The sequence below is a fragment of the Rhinolophus sinicus genome, chromosome 17 (assembly GCF_057876585.1).
Source record: "Rhinolophus sinicus isolate RSI-liver-muscle chromosome 17, RSI-T2T, whole genome shotgun sequence".
NCBI classification, from domain to species: Eukaryota; Metazoa; Chordata; class Mammalia; order Chiroptera; family Rhinolophidae; genus Rhinolophus; species Rhinolophus sinicus.
Genome location: NC_142517.1, coordinates 118510719 through 118526934, shown reverse-complemented (window position 1 = coordinate 118526934; position 16216 = coordinate 118510719). Strand labels below are relative to the sequence as shown.

The 16216-nt window shown below is 37.8% G+C and overlaps 1 protein-coding gene across 2 annotated transcripts in view; it reads right to left on the bottom strand.

Moving 5' to 3' along the window:
- The window catches only part of CNTNAP5 (contactin associated protein family member 5), an 809041-nt gene that overhangs the window by 160204 nt on the left and 632621 nt on the right, over positions 1–16216 (bottom strand). The window lies entirely within an intron of this gene.

The window sequence follows — 16216 nt, the reverse complement described above, 5'->3', positions numbered from 1 at the left end:
TGGTCTGTAACCTCCAATTTCTGGTTTGCAAACTGATTTTGAGACTTGTCTTTGTCAATTTCTTCCCATGAAAAATTTTGTAAAATCCGTTGGAGATTTTTGTTTTTTTATGACTGGGAATACTTCAGTATATTAAATTATTATCCATAAGATGATAATGTATCCAAAACCACAAGTGTGTGCAAAGGTGGAGATGCTCAATACATCATTAGGCTGAATGGGGTTAGGTCTAGGTTCCCTTTGGAAATTGCTGTTTTGTTTCTGTTGAGTATACGTGTATAACAGCCACTTAATATATGTTTTGAAAATGAAAGAAATATTCATTAGGGTCCATTTTTCATAATTTGCCATTTTAAGTAGAATAATAATACAATACAATAATAATATATTCTGAGCATGCTACTATGGTGAAATTTTGTTTAGTCAGGATTTGATTTTTATACAGCTCCTGATTTACAAACATATAATTGACAAATTATGCATCTATACAAATAGCAGCAACTTTCCCTGAATTTCTTTCACTGCTAATGTCCCATGAAATTCACTGAGGCATGAAGGAAGAGAAATGCCAATGTGGATTTTCCAAGAATATGTAGGTCATGAGAAAAAGATGGCGAAGGTGCTGTGAAAACCACAAGTATCTTAGGGCTGGTTACCAGGGGCAGGCAGCCTGAAGGAGTATACTGACGGGAAATGTTACTCTTCTTTCTGCCTGAAATGTTAGTCAAGCCCATTTGTTATCTTTTAAAGCTAGAATTCCAGTTAGAGATGTCTGTTAGCCAGTGTCTTTTTAAAGAAAGAACTATTATAAATGGTGAATCCGTTTCCCTATTTTCAAACAACTATAAATCATTGAGCACTATTTCAAATGAATTGCTTGTTTTTTAAATCAGGGGTGTCAAAACTGCGGCCCGCGGGCCAACTGCGGTCCGCAATCCATTGTTAATTGGCCCGCAGCAAATTCCAAAAATATATTTAGTTTACTTTAATAAACCAGGTGAGGCAATACATACTTCACCTCGAGTGGCCTGGCTGTTTGTGTATTTTACCGCGTATGGCCCTTGGTAAAAAACGTTGAAAAAATTTTGGACACGCATGTTCTAAATCCTAACTCACATAAGCTGCACAAGTGGCCTAGAGAGATGGTGGGTTTATTCAGGGCATAAAGCTCTTTCAGGACTGGGGTAAGCTTAGGTGGATCTACTCAGTGTGTAAGTCCAGGAAACACAAGGGTAAACCATTGTGTGCTTGAATATGTTTGCCCATGTTGGCTTTGGGTCCAAAAAATGAGAAAGTATCTCTCTACCTTTCCCTTCATCTAGTGCTGCCCAGATCTCTCCCCCATAATCTAGAATCCATATCAAATAGTAAAGTTCAATGTTACCATGGACTATTTTTGTGTATGGGCTAAGCCAAGGTTGTAATCATATTAACAACATCATTATTAATGGTATGAGTTCTGGAAAACCAATTTGTGCAGAGCTTCTGGTACATGTACCACCTTCTAGTAGTTTTACCAATTCTCATTTGGTGCTTTAAGCCCCTTAAAGTCCCATCAGCAGCCACAGGCTTTGTATTGTTTTGAATTGAGCAGTGTCTTATACCACGGAAGTTTGCTGCCCCCTTCTCATGTCTGCCAATACGATACAGGCTGCAAATTGTTTTAACTGATTGACTGTTAATGGGCAAGGAGAAAGGAAGGGGGGAAAAGAGAAAACACACACACACACACACATACACACACACACCCCACACACACACATTTGAAAGCAGAGGTTGGCTGCTAAATTTTCCTGTCAGATGTCCTCTCTTTATGTTTCATTCTCTGTGGAGTACTAGATGGAGCACAACACATGTGGAAACTGAGGATTAAAGGTGGGACATATTGGCCTTAATTCATGACTCTATAGATGTAGGTAGGGAGAGAATCTATACCCTAGCTGTGAATTTGGTCCATTGGAGAAATTGAATTTATTTTATCCTGATAGAAAGTTCTTTCAAAAATGAGAGAACAAAGCATCATATATACTATATATGTTACATATATATATAAAAATACTACATGTGATATATATATACCACATATATATAATGTATATTATATATACATATACACTGTATATATCTATATACTATATACATATATAGTATAATATATAATGTGTATTATAACATATTATATGTATATTATAATATATAATAGATCTTCAGTATAATATATACGCATATGTAATTTTATATACATATTACATATATTCATCCAGCAAATATTGCTGAAGATCTACAGTACTCCATAACTATTCTAGACACCTGGGCTAATTCACGTAAACACCAAAACAAATAAACAAGCAAGTTAAACATGCCCTCAAATATGTACAATGTAATTATGGGGAGTGGACAATAAAAATAATTAAATAATTTCAGTATTTAGAAAAGCATAGGGCTATAGAAACAATACTTTAGACCATGTAAGGGTAAGTTGTGTTGTGAAGAATTGGGTGCTACAATTTTAGGGTGGTCAGGGTAGAATTTTGTAAAAAAGATACATTCTGATCAATACTTAAAGGCAGGGAGGAATTTGCGTGGAGAAGAGCATACGGTCAATGTAAATGCCTGGAGTAAATCAAGGCGTTTCCTGATTTCTATCACCATTTTTTTTGTTTTGTTTTGTTTTTTAAATTAAATGTATATGAGTGATGTTGATTAGTAACATATATAATTTTCAGGTGTACAAGCTTATAATTTGACATCTGTACACTCTGTTGCATGCTCCCAACCCAAAGTCTAGTTTCCTCCATTACCATGTATTTGACCTTTATCCACGTCAACCTTCTGTCACCCTCAATCCCCTCTGGTAACCACCATTCAGTTGTCTCTACGTATGAGTATTTTTGTTAGTTTGTTTGTTACTTTTGTTTTCTATTCCACATATGAGTGAAATCATATTTTTTTGTCCTTTTTCATCTGACTTATTTCACGCTGCATAATATACTTAAGATCCATCCATGTTGTTGTAAATGGCAATATTTCATTTTTCTTATGGCTGAGTAGTATTCCATCGTGTATATATACCATATCTTCTTTATCCAATCATCCATCAGTGGAAACTTAGGTTGTGTCCTAATAAATGTTTTCATATTGTTTGAGTAAATACACAGAAGAGGAATTGCTGGATGATATCATAGTTCCATTCTTAATTTTTTGAGAAACCTCCCTACAATTTTCCATAGTTTTTGCCTAACTTACATCTCCACCAACAGTGTATGAGGATTCTCTTTTTCTTACATCCGCTCTAACACTTCTTATTTCTTGTCTTTTTGATAATAGCCATTCTAAAGTGTGTGAAGTGGTATCTCATTGTACTTTGGTTTGCATTTTCCTATAAAATAGTGATGTTGAACATCATTTCATATGTCTGTTGGCTACCTGTATGTTTCCATGGAAAAGTGTCTGTCTATTCAGGTCCTCTGCCCAGTTTCTTTTAATCAAATTGTTTTATTTGTTGTTGAGTTGTGTGAACTCTTTATATATTTTGTATATTCTCCCCTAATTGGAGGTACCATTTGCAAATATCTTCTCCCATTTGGTTGGTTGCCTTTCTTTCTGTTTGTTTGTTTTTGATGGTTTATTTTGCTGTCCAGAAGCGGTTTAAATTGATTTAGTCTTACCTATTTATTTTTCCTTTTACTTCCCTTGTCTTTGGGTCAAGTTCACAAAAAGTCCTAAGTCAAAGTTCAATTTTAATTCCTGTTTTCTTTTATGTATTTTATTGTTTTACGTCATATATTCAAGTCTTTATTCCATTTTGAATTAATTTCTGTGTACTAAAGATAGCCGTCTAGTTTCATACTTTTGGCATGTGGCTGTCCAATTTTCCCAACACCATTTATTGAAGAGACTTTCCTTTCTCCATTGTATATTCATGGCTCTTTTATCAAAAATTAGTTGTCCATATATGTGTGAGTTTATTTCTGGGTTCTCTATTCCATTGGTCACTGTGTCTGTTTTTCTACCAATACCATGCTGTTTTGATTACTGTAGCTTTGTAGTATAGTTTGAAGTCAGGGAATGTGATACCTCTGGCTTTGTTCTTTCTTTCTCAGGATTGCTTTGGCTATTCAGCATCTTTTATGGTTCCATACAAACCTGAGGATATTTTGTTGTATTTCTGTGAAAAATGCCATCAGGATTTTGATAGGGATTGTATCGAATCTATAGATTGCTTTAGGTAATATGGGCATTTTAACAGCGTTAATTTTTCCAACCCATGAGTACAGAATATATTTCCATTTGTGTGTCTCCTTCAATTCCTTTCAACAATGTCTTGTAGTTTTTCATGTACAGGTCCTTCACCTCCTTTGTTAAGTTTATTCCTTGGTATTTTATTCTTTTTTTTTTTGTGATTGTAAATGGGATTGTTTTCTTGATCTCTCTTTCTGATATTCCATTGTTAATACACAGACATACAATAGATTTTGTATATTACTTTTATGTCCTGTAACTTAAGTGTATTTTATAATTATTTCTAACTGTTGTTTTTTTGGTTTTGTTTTATTTTTTATTTTTGGTGGAGTCTTTCAGATTTTCTATATATAGAATCATGTCATCTGTAAACAATGACAGTTTTAGCTCTTCCTTCCCAATGTGGGTTCCATTAATTTCTTTTTCTTGCATAATTGCTCTGACCAGGATTCCAGTACTGTGTTAATTAACAGAAGCAAGAGTGGTCATCCTTGTTTTGTTCCTGATCTTAAGCTTTTTTTTTTTTTTTTTTTTTTTTTTGCCATTGAGTATGATATTAGCTAAGGGTGTTTTATATATGGCCTTGACTAGACTGAATTACTTTTCTTCTATACCCATTTTATTGAGTGTTGTTTTTTTTTTAATCATAAAGGATGTGGAATATTGTCAAATGCCTTTTCTGCATCTATTGCCATGATCATATGGTTTTTTTTTTGGTTTTTTTTTTAATTAAATTTATTGGGGTGACAATTGTTAGTAAAATTACATAGATTTCAGGTGTACAATTCTGTATTACATCATCTATAAATCCCATTGTATGTTCATCACCCAGAGTCAGTTCTTCCATCACCATATATTCGATCCCCCTTACCCTCACCTCCCCCCCCACCCCACCCCACCCCCCTTACCCTCTGGCAACCACTAAACTATTGTCCGTGTCTATGAGATTCTGTTTCTCATTTGTTTGTCTTGTTCTTTTGTTGTTTTTGGTTTATATACCACATATCAGTGAAATCACATGGTTCTCTGCTTTTACTGTCTGACTTGTTTCGCTCAGCATTACTCTCTCAAGATCCATCCATGTTGTCACAAATGTTCCTATATCATCTTTTCTCACTGCCGAATAGTATTCCATTGTGTATATGTACCACAACTTCTTTATCCATTCATCTATCGAAGGACATTTTGGTTGTTTCCATGTCTTGGCCACCGTAAACAAAGCTGCAATGAACATTGGAGCACACGTGTCTTTATCTCTAAATGTTTTCAGATTTTTTGGGTAGATACCCAGGAGAGGGATTGCTGGGTCATACGGCAATTCTATTCGTAATTCTTTGAGGAACCTCCACACTGCCTTCCATAACGGCTGCACCAGTCTGCATTCCCACCAACAGTGTATGAGGGTTCCTTTTTCTCCACAACCTCTCCAACATTTGTTACTATTTGTCTTGTTGATGATAGCCATTCTGACTGGGGTGAGGTGATATCTCATTGTGGTTTTGATTTGCATTTCTCTGATGATTAGTGATGTTGAGCATTTTTTCATATGTTTATTTGCCATTTGTATGTCCTCTTTGGAGAAATGTCTCTTCAAGTCCTCTGCCCATTTTTCAATTGGGTTGTTTGTTTTTTTGTTGTTGAGTTGCATGAGTTCCTTGTATATTCTGGATACTAGCCCCTTATCGGAGGCACTGTTAGCAAGAATCTTCTCCCATTCAGTTGGTGGCCTCTTTATTTTGTCAATGGTTTCTTTTGCTGTGCAGAAGCTTTTAAGTTTCATATAGTCCCATTCGTTTATTTTAGCTTTTACTTCCATTGCCTTTGGAGTCAAGTTCATAAAATGCTCTTTGAACCCAAGGTCCATAAGTTTAGTACCTATGTTTTCTTCTATGCAGTTTATTGTGTCAGGTCTTATGCTTAAGTCTTTGATCCATTTTGAATTGACTTTGGTACATGGTGACAAATAGCAGTCCAGTTTCATTCTTTTGCACGTGGCTATCCAATTCTCCCAGCACCATTTATTGAAGAGGCTGTCTTTCCTCCATTGTATGTTTTTAGCTTCTTTGTCAAAAATTATCTGTCCATATTTATGTGGTTTTATTTCTGGGTTCTCAATTCTATTCCATTGGTCTATGTGTCTGTTTTTCTGCCAATACCATGCTGTTTTGATTATTGTGGCCCTGTAGTACAGGCCAAAGTCAGGAAGTGTGATACCTCCATTATAGTTCTTTTTTCTTAAGATTGCTTTGGCTATTCGGGGTCTTTTGTGGTTCCAAACAAATCTGATGATTTTTTGTTCTATTTCTTTAAAATATGCCATTGGGATTTTGATGGGGATTGCATTGAATCTGTATATTGCTTTGGGTAATATGGCCATTTTAACTATGTTGATTCTTCCAATCCATGAGCATGGAATGTCTTTCCATTTCTTTGTGTCTTCTTCAATTTCTTTCAAAAATGTCTTATAGTTTTCAGCATATAGGTCTTTCACATCCTTGGTTAAGTTTATTCCTAGGTATTTTATTCTTTTTGCTGCAATTGCAAAAGGAATTGTTTTTTGTATTTCTTTTTCTGAGATTTCATTGTTAGTATATAGGAAGGCAATGGACTTTTGTGCGTTGATTTTGTAGCCGGCAACTTTACTGTATTCGTTGATTGTTTCTAGTAGCTTTTTGGTGGAGTCTTTAGGGTTTTCTATATATAGCATCATGTCATCTGCAAAGAGTGATAATTTAACTTCTTCATTCCCAATTTGGATGCCTTTTATTTCTTTCTCTTGCCTGATTGCTCTGGCAAGGACTTCCAACACTATGTTGAAAAGCAGAGGTGATAGGGGACATCCCTGTCGTGTTCCTGAACGTAGAGCAAAGGGCTTCAGTTTTTCTCCATTAATTATGAGATTAGCAGAGGGCTTGTCATATATGGCCTTTATTATGTTAAGGTATTTTCCTTCTATACCCATTTTATTAAGTGTTTTAATCATAAATGGATGTTGTATCTTGTCAAATGCTTTTTCTGCATCAATTGATATAATCATATGATTTTTGTCCTTTATTTTGTTTATGTGATGTATCACATTGATGGATTTGCGGATGTTGAACCATCCTTGTGCCCCGGGGATGAACCCCACTTGGTCGTGATGAATAATCTTTTTAATGCATTGTTGTATTCGATTTGCTAGAATTTTATTTAGGATTTTTGCATCGGTATTCATTAGAGATATTGGTCTGTAGTTTTCTTTTTTTGTGCTGTCCTTGCCAGGTTTTGGTATCAGGGTAATGTTGGCCTCATAAAATGAGTTAGGGAGTACTGTCTCTTCTTCAATTTTTTGGAAGAGTTTGTGCAGAATTGGTATTAGATCCTCTTTGAAGGTTTGGTAGAATTCACTAGTGAAGCCATCTGGTCCCGGACTTTTGCTTTTGGGAAGGTTTTGGATGACTGATTCAATTTCGTTACTGGTGATCGGTCTGTTTAGATTTTCCAGTTCTTCATGGTTCAGCCTTGGAAGGCTATATGTTTCTAAGAACTTGTCCATTTCTTCTAGGTTGTTGAATTTGGTGGCATATAGTCCTTCATAGTATTCTTGGATGATCCTTTGTATTTCTGTGGTGTCCGTGATAACTTCCCCTTTTACGTTTCTGATTTTGTTAATCAGTGTCTTCTCTCTTTTTATCTTAGTAAGTCTAGCCAAGGGTTTGTCAATTTTGTTAATCTTTTCAAAGAACCAGCTCTTTGTCACATTAATTTTTTCTATTGTCTTTTTGTTCTCTATTTCATTTATTTCTGCTTTAATTTTTATTATTTCCTTTCTTCTGCTGACCTTGGGTTTTACTTGTTCTTCTTTTTCTAGTTCTTTAAGGTGTAACATGAGGTTATTTATTTGGGAGTTTTCTTGTTTCTTGAGATAGGCCTGTAATGAGATAAATTTCCCTCTTAAAACTGCTTTCGCTGCATCCCAGAAATTTTGGTAGGATGTATTTTCATTGTCATTTGTTTCTATGTATCTTTTGATCTCTCCTCTAATTTCTTCTTTGACCCAGTCCTTCTTTAAAAGTATGTTGTTTAATCTCCATGTATTTGTGTTTTTTCCCGCTTTCTTTTTACAGTTGATATCCAATTTCAAAGCCTTGTGATCAGAGAATATGCATGGTATGATTTCAATCTTCTTAAATTTGTTGAGACTGATTTTATGTCCCAATATATGGTCTATCCTTGAGAATGTTCCGTGTACACCAGAAAAGAATGTATAGTCTGATGTTTTAGGATGAAGTGCTCTATAAATGTCAATTATGTCCATTTCATCTAATGTGTCATTTAGGGCTACTATTTCGTTATTTATTTTCTGTTTGGATGATCTATCCATAGCTGTCAATGATGTATTTAAGTCCCCTAGTATAATTGTGTTTTGGTCAATTTCTCCCTTTAGTTCTGTTAGTAGTTGCTTGGTGTATTTCGGTGCTCCCTGATTGGGGGCATAAATATTGATGACTGTTATGTCTTCTTGTTGTACAGTCCCCTTCACCATTATGAAATGTCCATCTTTATCTCTTGTTATCTTTTTCACCTTGAAGTCTGTTTCATCTGATATCATTATGGCTACACCTGATTTTCTCTGGGTACCATTTGCTTGGAGTGTCAATTTCCACCCTTTCACTTTGAGTCTGTGCTTGTCCTTGTAGCTGAGATGTGTCTCTTGGAGACAGCATATGGTTGGGTTTAGTTTTTTGATCCAATCTGCTACTCTGTGCCTTTTTATTGGTGAGTTCAGTCCATTTACATTTAGGGTGATTATTGATATGTGAGGATTTCCTGTCATTCTATCTTTAGTTTTCTGGTAAGGCGGTGTCTCCATTGTTTCTTTGCCTTTTTGTTGTTGTCTATTATTTCTGTGTGGTGGTATTCTATGATGTTTCCCTCTGTTTCTTCTCTTATTTCAGTATATATTTCAGTTCTGGATTTTTTTTGAGTGGTTACCCTTAAGTTTATGTAAAAGAAAGTTTGATATTTAGAGTATTCCATTATCTTCAGCACGCTTACTCTCTCCATTCCCATATTCCGGTTCAGGCCTTTACTCTCCCCCTTTTTGAGTTTTGGTTGCCACAAATTGTCCCTGTTGATGGTGGTCGAATAGCCTCCTTTAGTATTTCTTGTAGTGCAGGTCGTGTATTAGAAAATTCCCTCAGCTTCTGTATGTCTGGAAAGGTCTTTATTCCTCCTTCATATCTAAAGGATATCTTTGCTGGATATATTATTCTTGGCTCATGATTTCTCTCTTTCAATAGTTTGAATATTTGGTTCCACTCCCTCCTGGCTTGTAGAGTTTCTGCTGAAAAATCTGATGATAATCTAATGGGCTTTCCTTTGTAAGTTACCGTCTTCTTTTCCCTGGCTGCCTTGAGGATTCTTTCTTTGTCGTTGATTTTAGACAGCTTCAATACAATGTGCCTTGGAGAAGGTCTGTTGGGATTGAGGTAACTAGGTGTTCTATTTGCTTCTTGGATTCGAGGGTCCAGTTCTGTCCACAAATTTGGGAAGTTCTCATCGACAATTTGTTTGAATATATTCTCTGTTCCCTTCTCTCTTTCTTCTCCTTCTGGTATGCCCATTATTCTTATATTGCTCTTTCTGATGGAGTCAGAAAGTTCTTGTAGAGTTCTTTCATTTCTTTTAAGTCTCAAGTCTCTTTCTTCTTCTCTCTGTGTCATTTCCAGGTTTCTATCTTCGATGTCACTGACTCTTTCCTCCATCTGGTCAACTCTACTACCTAAGCTGGTTATTTCATTCTTAATTTCTTCTATAGAGTTCTTAATCTCCAGAAATTCTATTTGGTTCTTTTTTAAGATTTCAATCTCTTTCGTAAAATGCTCATGCTGTTCTTTGATTGAGTTTCTGAGTTCCTTTAACTGCCTATCTGTGTTTTCTTGTATCTCGTTGAGTTTTTTCAGAACTGCAATCTTGAATTCTCTGTCATTTAAGTCACATATTTCTGTATCTTTAAGTGCCTTCTATGGAGATTTTTCACTTTCTTTCTGAGTTATCTTGTTGCCTTGGTTATTCATGGCGATTACTGGTTTTCTATTTCTCTTCCTAGACATCTACAGGAGTGGCTTCTGCAATAGGTTGATAGAAAGCGGTCTTTCTTTTGTTTGCCAGTACTTGTTGGTAGAATGTTTTATTATTTCTCCAACTGCAACTTATTTTCCTTCTCCCACACAGTAGTGCTATGTTTTCTCTGCACTATTCCAACTTCTCACACAATGGGGGGATTCCCTGGGAGACGGGCTTCTCCTCTGTTAATAGTTCGTCTAGGTCACAGGGCGCAGTGTCCCGGTGCGTATGCGGAGAGCTTTTGATGTTCCAAAGCTCTTCCAGCTCCTGATTCAGAGCCCGTAGGTTTCAGCAGTTCTGTTTACTCCTGCAGGGATCCGCCCAGATAGGTGGGGTCAGGGGCGGGGTGAGTTGTGAGAGGTGGCCCAGAGCAATGGCGGCAACCACCACCACAGCCCGTCCTGCTTCCACAGCTCTCTCCCCTTTGCTGGAACTAGTTGGGCTGTGAAATTGTGTTTGCAGTCCACAGTTCTCAAAACAGCAAATTTTCTGTTGTTTTGATCTGACACTGCTACTGTTTCGCTTTTAGCACCAGGCAGGTGGGGGCGGGGCGAGCTCTGGGAGGGGAGGGAGGGGGCGGCTAGTCTCAGTGCCTAAGGCTCCGTTCTCTGCGCAGTTCGGGCTTAAACCACCGTTTTCAGCCTTTTTCCCTCAGTCTTTTCTCCGAGGTCTCTGCCGTGAGCGTTGGGTTCAGCCGTGTTATATGCTGTCCCCTCAGCCCTGTGGAGCCCTGGCGGAGCCCTAGCAGTCCGAGTTCTTCCCTCTCCCGCAGCTGCGGTAGTTCCGGGAAGCAGCGAGCTCGGCGCACTGAGCTGGGTCTGCGTCCTGCGCCTGCGCGGCTCCGTCTCCGCGCACTTCTCCCTTTCCTCCTCCCTCCACTCGCGCGAATCTCCCACCTGTAGGTGATTTCAGTCGGTAGTGGGCCTCTTCGTGTTGCCTGTGTGCTGTGCAGGGAGTCCTTTGTGGAGTTTTTGTTGTTTGATTCGTTGTAAATTCCAGGGGAGCTTTACAGAGGCTCACCTCACGCCGCCATTTTTCCGGAAGTCCGATCATATGGTTTTTATCTTTTATTTTGTTAACATATTTTCTAGCATTTATTTTCAGATGTTAAACCTCCTTGCATTCCTTGCATCCCTCTTGATCATGATGTGTGAATTCGGACAATTAAGTTTGTGAATTTTCCACCGTGCGCTTATGCGGTGGAAATTTCACAAACCTAATGCACTGAGCGGCATATTATCCTTTTAATGTTTGGTTATATTAGATTTAACAGTGCTTTGTTTTGGATTTTTGCGTCTGTGTTCATCAAAGATATTGGCCTGCAATTTTCTTTTCTTCGTCTTTTTTTGTGTGTGTGTGTGTGTGTGTGTGTGTGTGTGTGTGATGTCCTTTTCTGTTTCTGGTATCAGGGTAATCTTGGCCTCATAAAATGAGTTAGGAAGTATTCCCTCTTCTTTAATATTCTGGAAAAGTTTGAGAAGGAATGGTATTAAATCTTTGAATATTTAGTAGAATTAAACAGTGAATAAATCTAATCCCAGATATTTCTTTTTTGGGAGGTTCCTAATTACTGTTTCAATTTCCTTGATAGCGATGAGTCTATTTGGGTTTTCTAAACCTTTATGACTTATTGTAGGAAGGTTGTATACTTCTAAGAATGTGTCTATTTCTACTAGCTTGTACAATTTTGTGGCATATAACATTTCAGATTACTCTTGTACAATCCTTTGCATTTTTGTGTTATCTGTTGTAACTTCTCTTTCATTTCTGGTTTTATTTGATTATTTTCTCTTTTTTACCTTAGTGTGTCTAGCTAGAGGTTTGTCAATTTTATTTATGTTTTTCAAAAAAACAGATATTCATTCCATTAACTTTTTCTACTTTCTTTTTTTTTTTTTTTTTTTTTCTGTTCTTTATTTTTTTCTGCTCTGATTTTTATTATTCCCTTCCTTCTACTGACTTTGGGCTTTGTTTGTTCTTATTTTTCTATTTTTTTATGGTGTAATGTTATATTTGCTGCTTTCTCCCTTTCAGTCTGTTAGTAATTGCTTTATATAGTTTGGTGCTCTCAAGTTGGGTGCATATACACTGATAAGTTGTATATATTCTTCATGAATTGTCCCCTTAATCATTCTAAAATGTCCATCTTTGCTCTTGTTACCTTTAAAAAAAAATCTTGAAATCTAATTTGTCTAAGTACAGCTCTAGCTGCTTTTCTCTGGCTGCCATTGCTTGTAGTATAATCTCCACTCCTTCACTGAGAGCCTGCGTTTGTCTTTGGGGCTGAGACGAGTCTTCTGAAGGAAACATATTGTTGGGTCTTGTTTTTCAATCCATCCTGCAACATTGTGCCTTTTTATTGGTAAGTTCAATCCATTTGTATTTAGGGTGATTACTGATATATGAGGACTTACTACAGCCATTTTATCTTATGTTTTCTGGTTTCTCTGTATCTCCATTGTTTCTTCTCCCTTGTGTTTCTGTTTGATGGTTTCCTATGATTTTTTTTTCTCTAATTGCTCTTTATTTTATGTTTTGTGTCTCAGCTCTGGATTTTGTTTTGTGGTTACCATTAAGTTTGTTATAAAATGTCTCATATATACAATGAACTTTTTTCTGAGTACAACTTATCTTCATTCACCCATATACATTCGGTCCTTTTCTTCTTCCCTTTTATGTTGTTATTGTCACAAATTATCCCTTTTTGTGTTTTGCGTTCATTACCACATTGCAGTAGTTATACTTATTTTTTAATGCTTGTATTCCCTTTAAATTTTATGGTATAATTGTTTAACATCCTATTCTGAAGTAAAGTGGCATCATCCTGCTTTGTCTATCATCTTATGCGAAGATGCATACACTTTTGTCCTTTTGTTTCCAGTAAAAGAACTCTTTCAACATTTCTTGTAATGCAGGATTGTGGTGGTAAATCCTCTCTGCTTTTGTTCGAAATAAACCTCAATTTCTCCTTCATATCTAAAGTATAACTTTGCTAGATATATTAATTTTGACTGGTCATTTCTGTCTTTCAATATTTTGAATACTTCCTTTCACTCTCTGCTGGCTTGGAAGGTTCTTATTGAAAAATCTAATGTTAATCTAATGGCATATCTTTGTGGGTTATTCTCTCCCTACTCCCTAACCCCCGGCTAACTTGATAATTCTTTCTCTGTCATTAACCTTTGACGATTTTAATATAATGTGTTTTGGAGAAGGTCTTTTTGGTTTGAGAGAGTTAAATGTTCTATTGGATTCTTGTATTTGAATGTCTAACTCCTTCCATACATTTTAGAAGTTCTCATCAATTGTTTCTATGAATAGACTCTCTGTCCCATGCTCCCTTTCATCTTCTGGTATACCCATTACCTAATGGAGTCAGTTTATTCTTGTGTTTGCTTTACCTGAACCACTGGCACCTCCAGAATCTTGGTGGGGAGGTGGGGCTTAAGTTTTGGAAAATGCCACATATTTCCCAGGGTGGTGGTCATCCCTTTGTACCCGGTTTGTCCTAGTCTCAGAGTACCACTCCCAGTACGGGATATGGCGGATGATGGGGCTCTGGATCTGTGCGCTCCAGGTGTTGCCTGCTTGTTACCAATGGCTACCAGCCACACTGTGCTAACCAAGGCATGTCAGCTGCCTCAACCAAATCCAACCTCTACCAGGTTCCACTGCAATGGGGTGAGTACAGGAGGTAGATCATAATTTTGCAGCTGTGCCTCTTTGTCAATAATGGCCATTGCAAGCGCATAGCTTTGCCTTCCTGCCAGCAATGGCTACTGCAAGTAGCCTTGACTCTCTGCCAGCAATGCATACCTCAAATGACCTTGTCACTCTACCAGCAATGGACACCACAAGCTGCTTTGCCTCTCTGCCAGCAATGGACATCACTAGCTGCTTTGCTTCTCTGAAAGCAATTGCTACCATAAGTCTGCCGCATCTCCACCCCTGCCAAAGGGATTTGATGCAAGGGGAGTTGAATTTTCAGGCAGGAATGTTGCTTCTGCCCTTCTTATTCTCCAGGACACAGTGTGAGAGCTGCAACCAGACTCCTCCACTACTACTATATCAGCGGGGCCTGCAGCATGTTCTGAATTGTATAGGCAGCCACCATCTCTGCCCCGCCCCTTGTTCTACCTTCCCTGCTCATTCCTGTGCTCCCACCTGTCTCAGATGTGTTTGTGTGTTGAGAAGAGGATCCTTTGTTGAATTACAGTTGTGCAATATTTTGTGTTTAAGAGGGGATACAAAGAGGTCTTCTACTCTGCCATAATGCTGATATCACCCTATCCCCAAGTTTTTAACAGCAATTTTCAAAATTTTGAGGAAGCTCTAATAGGAAGTTTTAACAGAAAAAAAAAAAAGAAAAATAAAGGTAGTAAAAACTGGCAAAATAGAACTTACATTAGTCAGTTTTTTTGTTGCAAACTAAGAATTCACTCTGACAATTTCTAGGTAAAGGTGTTTATTAGAAAGATACCAGGCTGCACAGAACCATGGCCATGGAAGAAATGAGCTTTAGGTTAATGGGATAACCATGTTGCCAAACTAGCCTGATGAGGGAACCCGCCTAGTTTGCTGCACCAGATCCATCAAACATCAGGAGACCTACTCAGCTGAAGCAGATATGCTGCTGGCACCACAGCCTCTTCTCTATAAGGATCTCAGGCCAGCAAGCCCTGTCACCCCGCAGAGAGATGTTTCTGTGGTGCCTGCAAGAGCAGAGCAGAATTTCCCCGGAGAGCCTGCTGCCCAGTGCTCACCTCCCAGTCAGAGCCTTAGATGAGTGGTCTGATTGGTGAAGCATAAATAACATCCTGCATCTCCGCTGGAGGGATCCTGGGGATTTAAATTCTGACTTCAATGCAGAGGCAGGCCTCACAATGTGTATTTTCACTAACACTCAAAGGCTACTCAAAAGCAGATGAGCAGGCACGGATAAGATACATGTCTGTCGTGGAGCCAAACAGACATTTAGGATCACTTAATGGATAGGTACTTTAAACTTCTGAAATCTCAATTTCTTGCATAAAATTGGTTTATCAATCCACAGATCTACATCATGAGAAGTTTCTGATTAACAGAGGAGTCTGAGGTGTGAGTGTGTGTTAGCCTGGGGGACACAATATTTTTGGGTTGACAGTCAGGTGACCTCACACAGAGCAGAATGGGGAAGAGTAGTTGCATCCTGCAGCTGCCTACACCATGGGTCGATCCACAGTGAAAGAAACCTCTGCACAGTTTGTGCTTCTGGGGGCCTAAGGCTCTAGGGTTTCAGAGGCCAGCCCCTTGGAAAGGAAGCAGTGTTTTCATACACAGCCCCAGCAGTGACATACATCACAAGAACTTCCATTAAAGCGGCCAGGAGAAGAATTTTGGGAGGTGTCGGTACCCCTAGAAGACTGCACCAGGAACTCTGCAGCAGACCTTGAGGCCTCAGAGGCACTGAGGTCTCCAGTACGCAGGATATAGAAAACACCACTGAAGAACTGCTTTAATTTGTATTATTACTATGCATTTGGAATTATTATTGTCCTGTGACCTCAAGTCATATACAATCAAGGTTTGGGGAAATTCAGGTTACATATACATTTAAAAATAAATAAACAAAAAGTCTTCCTAAGCAAGTATGTAGCTCAGAGTGAATGACTTCAGCCTATGGCAATAAATGGCAACAGGAGGTGATCATTTTCCCTTTGTTAATCCAAATAGAATATCACCAAACAAAGGCCAATCATATTTATCATGAGGTTTATAAAAATGACCGTAGGAAACATTACTGAGCATGTGCAGGTTTCAGGCAGTATTCTAGCATGCTCTGCATACATTAACCCATTTAATAATCATAACTCTCCTGTTACGTAGG